Source organism: Pseudorca crassidens, chromosome 2 (assembly GCF_039906515.1).
Source record: "Pseudorca crassidens isolate mPseCra1 chromosome 2, mPseCra1.hap1, whole genome shotgun sequence".
Taxonomy (NCBI): Eukaryota; Metazoa; Chordata; class Mammalia; order Artiodactyla; family Delphinidae; genus Pseudorca; species Pseudorca crassidens.
Window position 1 is genome coordinate 139783516 of NC_090297.1, and position 15836 is coordinate 139799351.

General features: G+C 39.7%; 1 long non-coding RNA gene and 2 pseudogenes across 1 annotated transcript in view; 1 reads left to right on the plus strand and 2 right to left on the minus strand.

Annotated features, from left to right (window-relative positions):
• Nucleotides 1-419: 419 nt before the first annotated feature.
• On the minus strand, nt 420-1425 carry LOC137209379 (F-box only protein 3 pseudogene; annotated as a pseudogene).
• A 777-nt stretch (nt 1426-2202) lies between these two features.
• On the minus strand, nt 2203-2848 carry LOC137209386 (F-box only protein 3 pseudogene; annotated as a pseudogene).
• A 5645-nt stretch (nt 2849-8493) lies between these two features.
• LOC137211896 (uncharacterized) overlaps nt 8494-15836 on the plus strand; it is a 214777-nt gene continuing 207434 nt past the window's right edge. Inside the window, exon 1 of the long non-coding RNA XR_010937271.1 lies at nt 8494-8612. This is a non-coding gene — a long non-coding RNA (uncharacterized lncRNA). The remainder of the gene's footprint in view (nt 8613-15836) is intronic.

Here is a 15836-nt window from a genome sequence, read left to right on the forward strand (position 1 = left end):
ATCACTAAATGCATTAGCCTAATTACAAATTCTGTTCATTTCTAAATAACTTATAAGTCTTTTCACAGAATCATTGTCACATATTTTCTATCCTTGTGTAGGTATTTCTGCCTCATTTTAAATCCTTATTCAAAACAATTCTCTCCCATTTCCATATCTGTATAAGTATAAAATATTTTTAAACAAAGAAATGTCTGTTCTAGAAATTTCTAGAGAACTATTTTCCCACTAGAGAAAAAAAAGATTCCCATTTCCTCCTCTACCTCAAAAACACAAAGCAAACCCAAACAATCCAATTCCTAAAGTAGTATCTCATAGAACCCAGGGCCTGGCACGATATTTCATGCTAGTTTTCCTGCTATAAGCTGAGAACAATTTGATTATTTACATTATTGAGAAATTTGTTCAACAGGCTGGATTCATCCCAGGGCTTCCATCAGCAGAGGCTTGCTTAAAAAAAGGTGAGAGCAGTGGCATCTTTGAAGGGGAGCATCAAAGACTCTCCTCTGTCTCTCCTCCTAGTATTCTTCATCAGATTCATCTATATCTGCCCAATGGTCATAATCGTCTACTTCCTCCTCCTCCTCTTCTTTCTCTTGCATCTCTTCATGTTTATTAGGACCCATTTCCAATCGAGCTATAGACACCCTGAGTGTCGGACATGCCATATGGAATCAGGGAAAGGTGACATTAAAGATTTTGTCTTTAAAGTAAAAAAAAAAAAAAAAAAAGGAAGATATAATATCCTTCCATATAGCGTGATGTTATATATGAATATACAACTTGTGTATTCATATACCCAGCCTGGACTGATGATTGGAAATTTACCAACAACTCCAGGTCCTTGAACTTCTTCCTCATTACCTTTATTTTTTAATTTTTTTTTAAAGATTTTTTTTGATGTGGGCCATTTTTAAAGTCTTTATTGAATTTGTTATACTACTGCTTCTGTTTTATGTTTTTGGTTTTTTGGCTGCAAGGCATGTGGGATCTTAGCTCCCTGACCGGGGTTCGAACCTGCACCCCCTGCACTGGAAGGCGAAGTCTTAACCACTGGACTGCCAGGAAAGTCCCTTCACATTACCTTTAGCATTTGTTATTCTCCGGTAGCGACTGTCTAACTGACAAGCCTTCTCAGGAAGTGCGTCTTTTGACATTTCAATCCTGATTTGGTATGTGAAGAAATAGTGGGGTGGGTATACAGAGCTGAGTTCCTGCAGAAACGATGTGGAAACTGAAACTGTAATATCCCCAGTCATTGCTACACACTCCGGATCATAAACATATCTGAAAATTTGGTCTCTGATGATAGGGAAGCCACCTGATACAACATTGTTGATATAAGAAGTAAACCAGTCAGTCAAAGTAGCACCTATGATAAACATGTCAGTAGCAGCTGGACTCTGAGCCGTTTGGTCAGACATTTGGTAGTGAGGTAGGAGATAGATGGGCCCTTGGGCTGGACAGCTGGTGTTTGTCAAGTGGAGTAAAACTGAAGCTTTGTTCTCACGCAGACGCTCCAAGGACAAAGCTAGTGGCAGAAGCTGAGCTCTGCTGAAGTAAAGAGATAAGATGACCACTCCTGAGATCAAGGAAAACTTCCCTGTCTGCACGTGAGCAGGAAGCCTCCTTGGGGGTCAAAAAGGGAGGGGATGCCACCCCATAATAAGTGTGGACATACCCCCCACAGGCCTCTGGGGTGGGATCCATCTTAGCAAAAATTTGTGCATGCATGTTGGGGAGGGTCCTAGGGCAGGTCAGGTGTGAAGATAGAAATAAGAAAATTGGCCAAAGGTAAACAAAAACCCGGAAGGACTGTCCCATATAAGTGATTTAAATCACCTCTTTATTGTGCTTCTCATTTAGGATGCCCATACTCTTTCTCTCTGGGTGTGTATTTCTGCCTTGCTTCTGACTTAAATAAGCAAACTGCTTCTCTGTGTGCTCACCCACATGTTATGCTGTATCTCTAATAATAAACTTTGTACCTGTTTTTACAATTTTTGCCTCCTTGAAATATTCTTGCTTTCAAACAGGGGAAAGAGCCAGGGCCACTTTGCTGCTAGCCTCTAGTGCCTGGTGGTATAGTGGCTAGGATTCCTGGTTTTCAACTCAGGCGACCCACGTTCAATTCCTGGGCAGAGAACTAAGATCTCTCTTCAGGACCACTCATTACTCTCTCTCCAAGATCAGTAGAAAACTTCATTTTTGTTTCAGCCCTTGCACTGCTATGTACCGACTCAAACCAGTATGTATGCAAAAAGTTAAAGGGAGAAAATATTTCAGTCCCTGTCTCTGCTGGAAGCCTCCAGCAGCTGTGTAGATGTCTAACAAATCCTCAGAAAGATAGGATTAGACAGCACCATGCTTCCCAACAACCCAGGAACCACTAACTTCTGCCCATTGTGGATATGATAGTAACATCGATAATCATCTGGAAGTTTGAAGCCCATCTGAGCTTCTGCAGCATCTAGGTCTTCCTCTTAAGCACTCTCTTTCAGAGAGAAAACCATCTGGACATCTGGGTTACAAATATTTCTTGAGATCATCCCAGGCCTTTGTAATAGCAGCATAATGGTCAATATATCTTCCTATATCAGAAAAGTATCTGTGAAGAGGGATTTCCAACACTGGTTCTTCTGTGTTTTCTCTTCCTCAGGTATCAGCCGGTAGTTTTTGCAATGTCTTCTCCACAGCGAATCATGACTTGATAGCTGACTAAGTCTTTAACTGACATAGCAACAATTGATTAGGTCTCGGTAGTCCAAGAAGGATAAGATGAGGAGCAGGGGATCGGTGGGCAGTGATTCCAGGGTCAGGGGTGCTGACTGGTCTCCATGGCCGCCATCTTGCCCAGCCCCTTGCAGGCCTGGCTCCACGCCCCCACCCCAGACCCCGCAGCCACCACCCGCCTCCACGGCATTTGTAAGCTGTGCATTCTATCCATGATGGGTATCAGATGGAGGTAGCTCGTCATTAGCTCCAAAGCCCTAGAAATCTTTTTGTCTCTAAAGGGGCAACATATAAGTGAATACTGTTGTGAATACCCAAGTGAATCCGTAAGCAATTGTGATATGATGGAATCTGCCACTGATTCCTGATATAAAATTATGCAAGGGAAAGGAACTAACATTTATTGGGAACCAGATACTGTATGTACATTTACATAATTAAGTCCAAACTACAGTTTTGCCGAGGTTACATATTAGCAATCTGATTTTCAGAAGAAAAAAGTGAAGCTAAGGGATTAATCAATTTGCCTAGAGTCACGTAGCTGGTACAAGGTGGAGCTGACATTGAAATAGAGCTCTTAAAACATTTAGGCCACTGAGGATCATGCCTGCCTTTATCAGTAATCAACTGAACTCTTGGCTCAAGCATACACCTTAAATGCCAAGATCAAGTAGCAAATAGATGTGGTATTGAATAATCTACGTCTATGTCCTCTGAGGTACCCAAAGTTAGAACATAGTTATTTTGTGGTCCCTTCCTCTGTACCTAGTTCAATGATGGTCAGTAAGTCTCAGGAATCTGACTGCTCCCATACATCTTTCTTATGTAGTCTCAGAATTTCTGATAAAAAGGAGTTAATACTTACTAGCCACAGATTTATAGTTCCAGAACCACTGACTTAGGTCATCTAGTAATCTTTTAATTTTTAACACACATACTACTCTAGTGGGAAAAAAAATTGACCTTACCAAAATTCATTGCAAGACATACTTCTTAGACAAGACAGTAATGAGGCAATGTCTGGTTCCTGTTAAAAGTGAAAAATAAATGATTCATAACCCAAACAAAAGTACAGACTTTATCATAAACATCCTTACCCAATGCATTGTCAGTAGAACATGCTATGAGAAATATGAAATGAGACCTTTCTTTATACCTTAATTTAATTTAGTCGTCACTTGAATCCTTCCTGACAGTTTAGAATCCAACCTATTTTAAAGTGGCTAGAGAAGGAGAGATGCACACTCACAACTGGAAAGAGTTGCCATATTTATCCAAAGTTCACACCAGGAAGGGACCAGTGTGTTGTTTGTTTTGTTCATAGTTATGTAGTTTTGTCTCCATAGACGTTTGAATTTCATGCTCAGAATTAAAAGTAGTAAAGTGCCAACAAACATCAGTGTTTCTGAGAAGGCTATGTAAGATTTCAAATCTAAATGTTGCAAACATTATTCCTTTCTTCCTTGTCTGCCTTAATCTGTTTTCCCTTCCTGTGGAAACTAGCTTTTGTTTTGAAATCTGACATACCAATAGATTGTTGCAAAGGAAAACAGGAGAAAACAAATATTGTTTTAAAATATTGCTTATATGCCTGAGTATAATGTGTATATTATTTTTAAGCCAAGCATTTGTTTTACTTGTTTGGAAAAATAAACTCTGTGCCACAGTGCATTGACTGCTAGTATTTTATAGAGCCGTGTATGGCTGGTCAGTTATTTTGGGGGGTGATGGGTGGAGGATAAGAATCTCTTGCAAAAGACATATATAGGGTAGCATAAAATGAAATTTACTTATCAGTAAGAGTCTGAGGGGCAGCCTGACATAATGGAAAAAATCCTGGATTCAGACAGAGTCAGGAGATCTGTGTAAATGAGAGGTGGTTGTGTTGGATTTCACTTTGAAATATTCTGTGACAGGAAATGGACTTGGGAGAGGAAGGAAGAGGGACTTCCGGAACTTCAGAGTGGGACCGTGAACATTAAACAGAAAGGATAGCTCTGGACAAGACTGTGTGATGTCCTGTCCTGTGGAAAGACTATTACTTGGGGAGAACTGGGCATGTGAATGAACCTGAGGATGTGACCTTGGAACCCTGTCTGGTTTTGGTGGGGAGTATGCTTGGTTAAGTGCAACCTAATTTCTTCCTGGAATCATCCTTGCTTGTCTCTTTAAAGACTATGAGGCCAGTCAGGGATCTATACTCTGCTGGTGGAAGTGACTGGAACCAGAGACTCAGGTGACATCACCTGGGAAATAAATGTAGGTTGAGAAAAGGAAAAAATCCAAGTTTTCTCCTGAAATCCAAAGTTCAGAGATTAAGTAGAAACAGAGGAGCTCAAGAGTGAAAAAAAAAAAGTCCGGTGAGGTAAGAAGAAAATTAGGAGAGTGGGTGACACTAAGGCCAAGAGAGGAAAGTGTTTCAGGAAGTAGGAGTTGGTCAATAAAGCTACATGTTGCTAAAAGTCTCAGTAAGATGGAGGCTCAGGTGTGTCCATTAGGTTTGGCAACATCAGGTTATCGGTGACCTGACTAGAAAATGGAAGAATCAGAAGCTTGACTGGAGTGATCAAGCTGAGATTGGGAGGTAAGAAAGTGGAGACAGGAGGTATAGTTACTCTTTTGAGGTTTTTGCTGTATAGAGAAAGAAAGAAATGTGGTGAAAATTAGAGGGTACTTTGGGTCAAGGGAGGGTGATTTTTAAGACCAGGTAAACTAGATCAGATGAGACGGATTCAGAAGAGTGGAAAAAATGGGTGATGCAGGAGAGAGAAGGCAAAACTGCAAGGTAATGAGAGGATGTGGATCAGGAGATCCCAGTGGAGCAGGTGGGCTTTTTTTTTTTTTAGAAGAATAGACACAACTAAGTAATGTCAGGAAGGAAGGTAGAAAGAATAGGTACAGAAGAAAGTAGGTAAACAGAAAGTCAAGGGAACACCATTTAAATTGCTTCTTAAAAAAAAAATAAATAAAAATAAAAAAATAAAAATAAAAAAAAATAAATAAATTGCTTCTTATTTCTCAGGAAAATATGAGGTAGGGTCAAGGGCTGAGGTGATGTTTGAAGAGAGAGGAAGAAGTATGTAATAGTTGTCTACGAGAGTTGGAAAGCAATGTACTGGAGAAGTGTAAGTAGAGTACATGTCGGGAAGTATCAGGTACCCATTTGTGACTCTGAGTCATGAATTTATTGTGGAACTAATTAGGGGTATTAAATAGTTTTCTTTTCTTTTTTTTGTGTGTGTGTTAGTTTCTGCTTTATAACAAAGCGAATTAGCTATACATATACGTATATCCCCATATCTCTTGCATCTCCCTCCCTCCCACCCTCCCTATCCCACCCCTGTAGGTGATCACAAAGCATGGAGCTGATCTCCCTGTGCTATGCAGCTGCTTCCCACTAGCTATTGATTTTACATTTAGTAGTGTATATATGTCCATGCCACTCTCTCACTTTGTCCCAGCTTACCCTTCCCCCTCCCCCTGTCCTCAAGTCCATTCTCTAGTAGATCTGCATCTTTATTCCTGTCCTGCCCCTAGGTTCTTCATAACCTTTTTTCTTTTTTAGATTCCATATATATGTGTTAGCATACGGTATTTGTTTCTCTCTTTCTGACTTACTTCACTCTGTATGACAGACTCTAGGTCCATCCACTTCACTACAAATAACTCAATTTCATTTCTTTTTATGGCTGAGTAATATTCCATTGTATATATGTGCCACATCTTCTTTATCCATTCATCTGTCGATGGACACTTAGGTTGCTCCATGTCCTGGCTATTGTCAATAGAGCTGCAATGAACATTGGGGTACATGAGTGTTTTTGAATTATGGTTTTCTCAGGGTATATGCCCAGTAGTGGGATTGCTGGGTGGTAAGGTAGTTCTATTTTTAGCTTTTTAAGGAACCTCCATACTGTTCTCCATAGTGGCTGTATCAATTTACATTCCCTCCAACAGTGCAAGAGGTTTCCCTTTTCTCCACACCCTCTCCAATGACATTTTTCACAGAACTAGAACAAAAAATTTCACAATTTGTATGGAAACACAAAAGACCCCAAATAGCCAAAGCAATCTTGAGAAAGAAAAACGGAGCTGGAGGAATCAGGCTCCCTGACTTCAGACTATACTACAAAGCTACAGTAATCTAGATAGTCTGGTACTGGCACAAAAACAGAAATATAGATCAATGGAACAGGATAGAAAGCCCAGAGATAAACCCATGCACATATGGTCACCTTATTTTTGATAAAGGAGGCAAGAATATACAATGGAGAAAAGACAGCCTCTTCAGTAAATGGTGCTGGGAAAACTGGACAGCTACATGTAAAAGAATGAAATTAGAACACTCCCTAACACCATACACATAAATGGTTTTCTCTATCAAACTTCAGTTTCTAGAATATGGCCAGAGTTGAGTTGAAGCAGATTTGATGTTCCAAGCAAGTAGGAAGGAAGGAGAGGGGGGAGAGTGATTTTCTGGGCATGGAAGATAATGAGGACATGAAGGGTGATGAGCTGAGAAAAAAGTCATTGGTAAGTGGGGGAGTGATCAGGACATTGATATATGTGCTCTCTAAGGAAGTGGAAGTGAGCGAATTGTAGGCCTATGGTATGGGCTTCAAACAAGCTGGGTATTTTTTTTTTTTCTTTTTTGCGGTATGCGGGCCTCTCACTGTTGTGGCCTCTCCCGTTGCGGAGCACAGGCTCCGGAAGCGCAGGCTCAGCGGCCGTGGCTCACGGGCCCAGCCGCTCCGCGGCATGTGGGATCTTCCCAGACCGGGGCACAAACCCGCGTCCCCTGCATCGGCAGGCGGACTCTCAACCACTGCGCCACCAGGGAAGCCCACAAGCTGGGTATTTTAAAGAAAAAAAGGGCAAATGAAAGCTTTGAAAGTAGCACTGGGAGCTAGGAGGACACCAACCAGCATCTGAAGTTCATGGGCTGTAAAGAAAAAAGCAAACTCTGCTTTTGTCCTTAGGAAGAATAAGATTTCAATTAGAGAAAGAAGGTGAAGGAACCATTCAGAGAAAGGGAAGACAGACAGGGGGTTCCATATGGCCCAGTGAAGAAGAGGGTAGAGAAGAATGGAGAGGGTGGACATAGGACTATGGGATCCAGACTGGAGGGCAATGGGTGGATGAATGATAGGACATTAGAGTTCTGAGAGTGGTTGAACAGAAAGTGATATAAGGCATGAGAGTTTAGTCTTGATGGCCTCTTAATGGAAGGCCCAGCAGTTCAGATCTGTTTCAGAATATAACTATAAGGAACAGGGAACTGTGGACAAAAGATACTGTACAGGCTTCCTTGGGTTTCTGGACTCTCTTGGGGTTATTACTACTAACTAGCTGCATGCTCTAGTTTTGCATGGGCAAGTTCTTGTCTGGCTCTCACTTTATTCATGTACAAAGTGAGTCACTTCCCAGGACTCATGTGCTGTTTTCATTTTCTGAAATGGCCCTTACTTTGTTGCCAGGCTGTTGAAATCCTAACCGTTCTTTAAGAATCCTCTCAGAAGCCATCTCTACCGTTAGGCTTTTCTCAGTTTCATCACCCATTTCAACCAGATGTGAGCTTTATGTTCTCAGAATCACCGTAACACTGTCTGAACCATCCCAATGGCAGATATCAGTCTTCCAAATAATACAGTTATTTGTGTTTATCTCTCATCCTTGTCAAAAACTCCATGAGATAGGAAATGCAATACATTCTTTTTGCTCAAGTAGATGCTCAGTAAGTGACTTTCGAATGTAGTCACTTACTGAGTCAGTAAAGCATACTTCTGGAGGACACAACAGTATTGAAGTAACAGAGACTGTTAGAAAGAAAAAGTGAAAAATACCTTGTATGATACTTCAAATTTGCATGGGACATTTCGGTAAGTAGAAAATGCAAATTTACTAGGTCTAAGAGTTGTTTGTATGCCTCTTGCTACAAACTTGAAGCAATTACAGATACAGTAAAGCTATTAATAGAGGCTTAAGGAATCCTGTCATGTTAAATGGAAAATAACAGAGGAAGAAAGGAGGAGATGAAAATTCATATATTTAAAGACTATTGGAAATACAAGGAAAGCTAACTGAAAGAAATAATATAATTCCTAGGCTTTAAAAAATGCCAAGGTAGAATTTGTACTAATACAAATTAGCGAAGAATTTCTCTAGGCTACTGGTTGCCTAAAAATGTATCTGTATTGGGAAGCGTATTAGTTATTGGTCTGTGAAATTGCATGAAATGATTTGGAATGTGATGTTGCTTTGTCTGTTAAGCAGAGTATTTTTTTAAAAAAATATTTACAGGCTACATTTTAAAAATTGAAATATAATTGACAGTTAAAAATAGTATATGTGGGCTTCCCTGGTGGCGCAGTGGTTGAGAGTCCGCCTGCGGATGCAGGGGACACGGGTTTGTGCCCTGGGCCGGGAAGATCCCACATGCCGCAGAGCGGCTGGGCCCGTGAGCCATGGCCGCTGAGCCTGCGCGTCTGGAGCCTGTGCTCCGCAATGGGAGAGGCCACAACAGTGAGAGGCCCGCGTACCGCAAAAAAAAAAAAAAAAAAAAAATAGTATATGTTTAAGGCATACAGTTTGATGATTTAATATGCATGTACATCGCTAAATAATCACTGTAATCAAGCTAATAACATGTCCACTGATACAGGCTACCTTTGAACCAAGGCCAAATCTATCCTGTTTTGGGGGGCTGGGTGTGGAATTCATTAGACTTAATACTGACAAAAATAGGGTGGGACTATGTAATTTTTTATACAATTTTTAAAGGTTACACTCCATTTACAGTTATTACAAAATAGTGTAAATGGATTATTTTAGTAGCTGTATTTTTTGAATCCAGAGTTGAGTCACATGATCTGACAAAAAAAAGAATGTGCTTATTGGGACTAATGGGACATAATGTTGGAAACTGGACATGTTGGGAAATTCCAGAAGTTTCTGTCGTGTAACAATTCCACCACCATCACTACCACCACCACCACCACCACCACCACTACCAAAAATAGTAACAAAAATTTTCTGAGCCCTTACTGTGTGTCAGTCTCTATTCTTCTTTACATGTTGTACCAGTTACAGTTCAACCAGAGACACAGAACTAATAGGAGATATAATATATATTAAGAGATTTATTTTGAGGAATTGCCATATGCGATCATGGGGAGTCCATAGGCTGGGTTGTTAGGAAGGACAGACAAGCTGGAACTGTTGGGTGTGAGCTGAAGCTGCATTCCACAAACAGAATTTCCTCCTTCTCTGGGGTGACTCAGGTCTGCTGGTAAGGCCTTTCAACTGATTAAATCCGGCCCATTCAGATAATCGAGGATAATCTCCCTTTCTTAAAATTACTTGGTTATGGACTTTCATCACATCTACAAAATGACCTTCAGAGTAACATTTAGATTAATGTTTGCTTGAATAACTGGACACTGTAGCCCAGCTAAATTGATAGATAAAACATGTATTATCTGATTTAACCCTCAAAAGAATTCCTCTGAAGCAATTCACACGAATGACAAATCTTGGAGCAAGGGTTTGAACCCAGGGATTGATATAGGGCCCGGGGATTATACACCATGCTGGAGTGCATTGTGGGAGAGAAGCTAAAGCCATACATAGTTTCTCCTCTGAAACATCTCTTGGGACAGGCCCTTTGTATTTCCTAGAGAGCAATCAATCTCTTTTAACTAGGATTGGTGACTGCTCTCAGGCTGTCACATGGAGGATATTATTCAACACCCAAGTTATAGTGATAAAAAGAACTTAAACTCATTAGCTCCCTGGAAAATTGCTTCGTTCCCTTAGTTTCGTTCAAAGGGTACAAGGGAAACCAAGCAGTTTGTCTTTGTCATCCTGTTTGCCCCTCGATACATTTTACTAAGACCACGAATGTAAAAATTGATATTGAGATGGGTATTAAGCTTAAGTTAAAATTTAGGTGATGACTATAGAGGGTTTATTTTAATCTAAATCTTTCTTGGCTATAATAAGAAAGAGCAGACCATCTGGTAGAAAGAGTAGAACGAGATGGAAATGCAACAGAACTGTGAACAGAAAGGGCAATCCAGTAACTAACTGAACTGTAGATGGGGGTGGATTGGCATGTTGTGGTGACTGTCTCTGCTTGAGCCTCTGGGGGTCCTGGTGGAGAGGCTAAGATTGGCTGGTGTCAGGGTGGACCCTTCAAAACCCATAGGTGGGTTTTGGAAAGTACTGTTGGTTTCCAGCCCAGTGTCCTGCTGAGGCTGGGATCTATGATCCCTGGGCTTTCCTGTGACCACACTCTTTCTCTCTTCCAGATCCCCTACTGATTGGATTTTACCTCTCAGGAAGTGCATTCTCCTTCAGGGTCTCAGTTAGATGCTCTGACAAACAACAAGGGCAACAAAAACACAAACACTTTGCTCCTGTGTCTGTGACAGACTCTGCATGCCTTACTTTGATTGCAAGCTTTCTTGAACACTGCTCTTCCTAAAAGGGAAGAACTATGTGAGTAGGCAGAATATTGACCCCCAAAGGTAGCAGATCCTAACCTCTGGAACCTGTAAATGTTACCATAGATGGAAAAAGGGTCTTTGAAGATGTGATTAAATAAAAGATCTTGAAATGTGAGATTATTCTGTATTGTCTAGGTGGGCCTTAACTCCAACCAGAAGTGTCCTTATAAGAGAGAAGGGAAAAAAAAAAAAAAAAAAAGAGAGAGAAGGAGATGTGGCACAGAGAAGGAGAGGATAGTGTGAACACAGAAATGCACGGGAGTGATGCAGCCACAAGCCAAGGAATGCCAGCAGCCACGGGGAGCTGGACAGGCAAGAACAGATTCTCCTCTAGAATCTCTGGAGGGCTCTAGGGAAGATTGTGCTCAAGCGATACTAATTTTGGACTTCTGGCCTCCAGAACTGTGAGAGACTAAGTTTCTGTTGTTTTAAACTGCCAAGCTTGTGGTATTTTCTTACAGCAACCACAGGAAACTAATACAGCATCCTAACTTTTCCTTCAGATGACTCCTAATATCTCATCATCTCCATTAAGTCCTCTGTGAAAAAATAAAGAATCCTAATAGCGATTCTGCACCTCATCCAGTGCTCTATTTACTTGATCTTCAGGAGAAAACTCAAATGTTTTTTGGTTTGTTGTATTGTATTTATTCTTGGTTTGTTATAAGCTAAAGAATGGAAGGGAATTTTTCATTCACTTTGTGAAATAGCCAACATAATGCTCTATAGACACTGTTTTAATGATAAGAACATGTAGAAGACTTTAAAAGAGAAAGAATTATGAGAATAATGATGTTTGGCCTTCAAATCAATACCTGGAAAAGGCCATCCGTCTCTTTCTTTTCTTATTGTTGCTACTGATTCCTGGCTGTGTTACTTATGCTGATGGAAAGGCTTCTATTGTTCATCAATTATTACAGCTCTTTTAGCTTAATGGCTTACTTAGTATTACAATTCTCTGTATTAAATGCCTTGAATCAGTTTTTAGGCCAGTGACCCAATGGTAATAACAATAATAACAACAACAATGATAATGTAAAAGTGGGCTTTATACTATTTTATGTCACTTACCACAATAACCTATAAAGGAAGTAGATGAGAAAACTGAGGTTCAAAGCATTTAAGTGACTTATCCAAGGTCAGAGCTAGTTAAGGGCAGAGCTGTATGCTTAACAATGACATGATGCAGCTTTTTAATCTTAAATCGTTCAGTCTCATTCAATAATGACCACAAATCAGTAACCCAGATACAGCTCAGGCACTTCAACTCACTCCACCTTGGAAAATGGTCCCCCCAGCCCCTCTTTCCACTCCCCACTTTCCAGAAAGGCTGGGACAGCCATCTCTGAGACCTAAATCAGGTTCCAGGCATGAGGTCTAGGGAGTCTTGGGAATATGATATAATTTGTAGCAACTGGTCCAGTCCTCTCCTCACCCTCCTTTTCTCAACTCTGCTTAAGCCTCTTTCCCTGAGGATTTGCACGTATCAGTGTACATTATGATCCCACTTGGATTATCATACAGCAGAATTTAGAGCTAGAAGAGGTCTTAAAAATATTTAGTTCAACCACCTCCTTTGACAGATGAGAAAAACCACATTTAAAAAAATACAGAAGACTTTAAGAGAAACGAATTATGAGAATAAAAAGTTAAAAAGTAAAAAGACAACTCTCCTCTTTCATTAGAATGGATTTCGGATTAGAATGGCCTGCTTGTCCAGTTGCTAAAGTAAGTTAAAGTGGCAAATGGAAAGTAAGCAAGGTTATTCTATGACATTCAGAGTTTTCTGATTATCGTACAATCTTTTTTTGCAGATCAATGCGTTTTAGCATTTTATTACAACATTTAGAGTGTACTTAGATCCTTTAATTATCCAGCTTATCTTAAACTCTTAGACATGCTTTAGGATACAGATCTTTGGAACAGCTAATCTGAATACCAATGATTTGGTTAGGGTCTTAATTCCTAGAGAAGATAGGTTCATTTGAATTTCCAGTTTAGGATATGATTTCATCTTGTTTTGTTTAAAATGTCTTAATTGGTAAAATTTGTGATAATTTGGCTTTTCTGTACTCCCAAATTAAAGAATTTACAAGAGAAGGAAAAGTCAAAGAGATGTGTTCACTATAGGAGACAATATTAAAACTCAGTTCATTTTAACAGCAACATTGAGAATGTATAGTATCAGCAAATAACACTTGATTTTTCTCAAATCTGGATTTGATAGATGACGTGGCCACATCTGTTACCCTGCATGAGCGCCCCCAACACCAATTCTGTCTTACAGGAAGGGGGCCACAGATTTACTGTACATTTAGAGTGGCTTTATTATGTGTACAGAAAGTTTTACATCCTTTATAAAGTCCTTTATGAAGGATGTTTATTTCCTGCAAATGCTAGGAAATTGCCCAAGTGCTCATTAATAAGGGACTGGCTAATATAATATGAATCTATAAAATGGAACATTCCATTAAAAATGCAGTAGCTATATAGATGTATATATGTATCTGTGTATATATATATGTATATATATATTATACATATAGGTGGTGTAATCCTCAAGATATATTTTTAAGTGAGAAATGAAAGAGAAAAGTCTATACAGAACACTGCTATTTGTGTTTTTAATTAAAAATTTACTTTTCATTTTGAAATAATTTTATATTTACGAACAGTTGCAAAAATGGCATGAGAATTCCTTTTTAATCCTTCACCTAGTTTACCCCAAAGTTAACACCTTACATGACTGTGGTACAATGATCAAAACTAGGAAATGATCATTGATGCAATTCTATTAACGAATCTGCAGACTTTTTGCAATTTTTTTCATTTCTTCCACTACTGTCCTTTAGGGTACTTTGATCTGGGGCAGCATCCCCAGTTCATCAGTCTTTGCCTTTCATGACCTTGATCCTTTTGAAGAGCATTCATCACATATTTTGTAGAGTGTTCCTCAGATGGGTCTTTCTAATGTTTTCTTGTGATTTGACTCAGGTTACAATTTTTTTTTGGCCAGAATATTGTAGAAGTGGTGTTGTATACTTCACTGTTCATATCTGGAGACACCTCTCATTGCTGGAGATGTCAATTTGATCACTTGGTTAAGGTGGTGTCTTCCAGAGTTCTCCATGGTCAAATTATTATATTTTCCTCTTTTATTAATAAGTATCTTATGGGGAGTTAATTGGAGACTGTGTGAATATCCTGTTATTTATCATACTTTTTGTCTACTAATTTGCCCAGCCATTAATGATTTTTGCCTGAAACAATTGTTACTGTGATGTTTCCATTTGTGTTTTTAAAAGTGACATACACACCTACGCCTGTGTCTACATAAAATATCTTGGGAACGATATATCAGAAACTGCAAAAAGTGATTAGCTTTGGGGAAGAGGGCAGCTAGACAGCCAACTCAGGGAGATGTTTCACCATGGAACCTTTTATGCAGTGTGAATTTACCAGGTTCATATCTTATGATTTGGGGAGGGATAGTGGTAGGATCAAATTTGTTGATTTAAAAAGTAAAATTATCTTTTCTAGTGACACAAGAATACTGTTTGCTATCAAATTAATTTATGATAAAAATTACTGGGAGAGAAGAGAAGTGAAATTCTACTTAACAAAAAGGATTTTGCTATTTTCTTAAATACAAATTAGAGACTGTTTCCTAATGTTATCTGAAATCATAACTACTTGGGTTTGTGATCCAGAACTGTAGCTAGCTGGTAAATTTTATCCCTAAAATATAAACAGCATTAAAATTTCACTTATTGAAACTTGTGATAGATTTTTAAACTAGGTCTGTATTGTATAATCGTCTTTTGGTATAAATATTAATTCTAAAGAAACATCAGTTCAGCAACAGAATATGGCACTCCTACTATTGAGAGAAGCCATGCCGAGCAAGCGTATTAGAATTTTATTTGTAACGCTCTGATATGTTTCTTTTCACAACTAAGAAAAAAAATGCTTTAAAAATTCCACGTCTTACATTAACTATGATTTCTTATCACAATTATTATTCTAAGAGAAGTTTTGGAAACGTTCAGAAAATTTTAGAAACACTGACTCTTCTTGAACTTTGCTGGTCAAATACGCGATGTCTATGCTACTTGTATAACTGATGGAATACCAGCCTTCCCAGTTTGTGAGCAAAATGGGTCACATTTATTTTTGTAACATGGATGTCTATGCCTCTCTTCAACAGACGGCTCCTCCTTTTTTTTTTTTTTTTTTCGCGGTACGTGGACCTCTCACTGTTGTGGCCCCTCCCACTGCGGAGCACAGGCTCCGGACGCGCAGGCTCAGCGGCCATGGCTCACGGGCCCAGCCGCTCCGCGGCATGTGGGATCTTCCCGGACCGGGGCAGAAACCCGTGTCCCCTGCATCGGCAGGCGGACTCTCAACCACTGCGCCACCAGGGAAGCCCGAGGGCTCCTCCTTTAACATGTGAAAGTAAGTAGGAGGCTTGGTCTTACATATTTCTTGAGTTATCCGCACAGAAGTCTTTTCAATGCCTTATGTGATTTCCCACCATTCCAAGTTCCTCCATGATCCCCAATGGTGATACTGTTGACTCTTGTTCTGTTCTGTTTC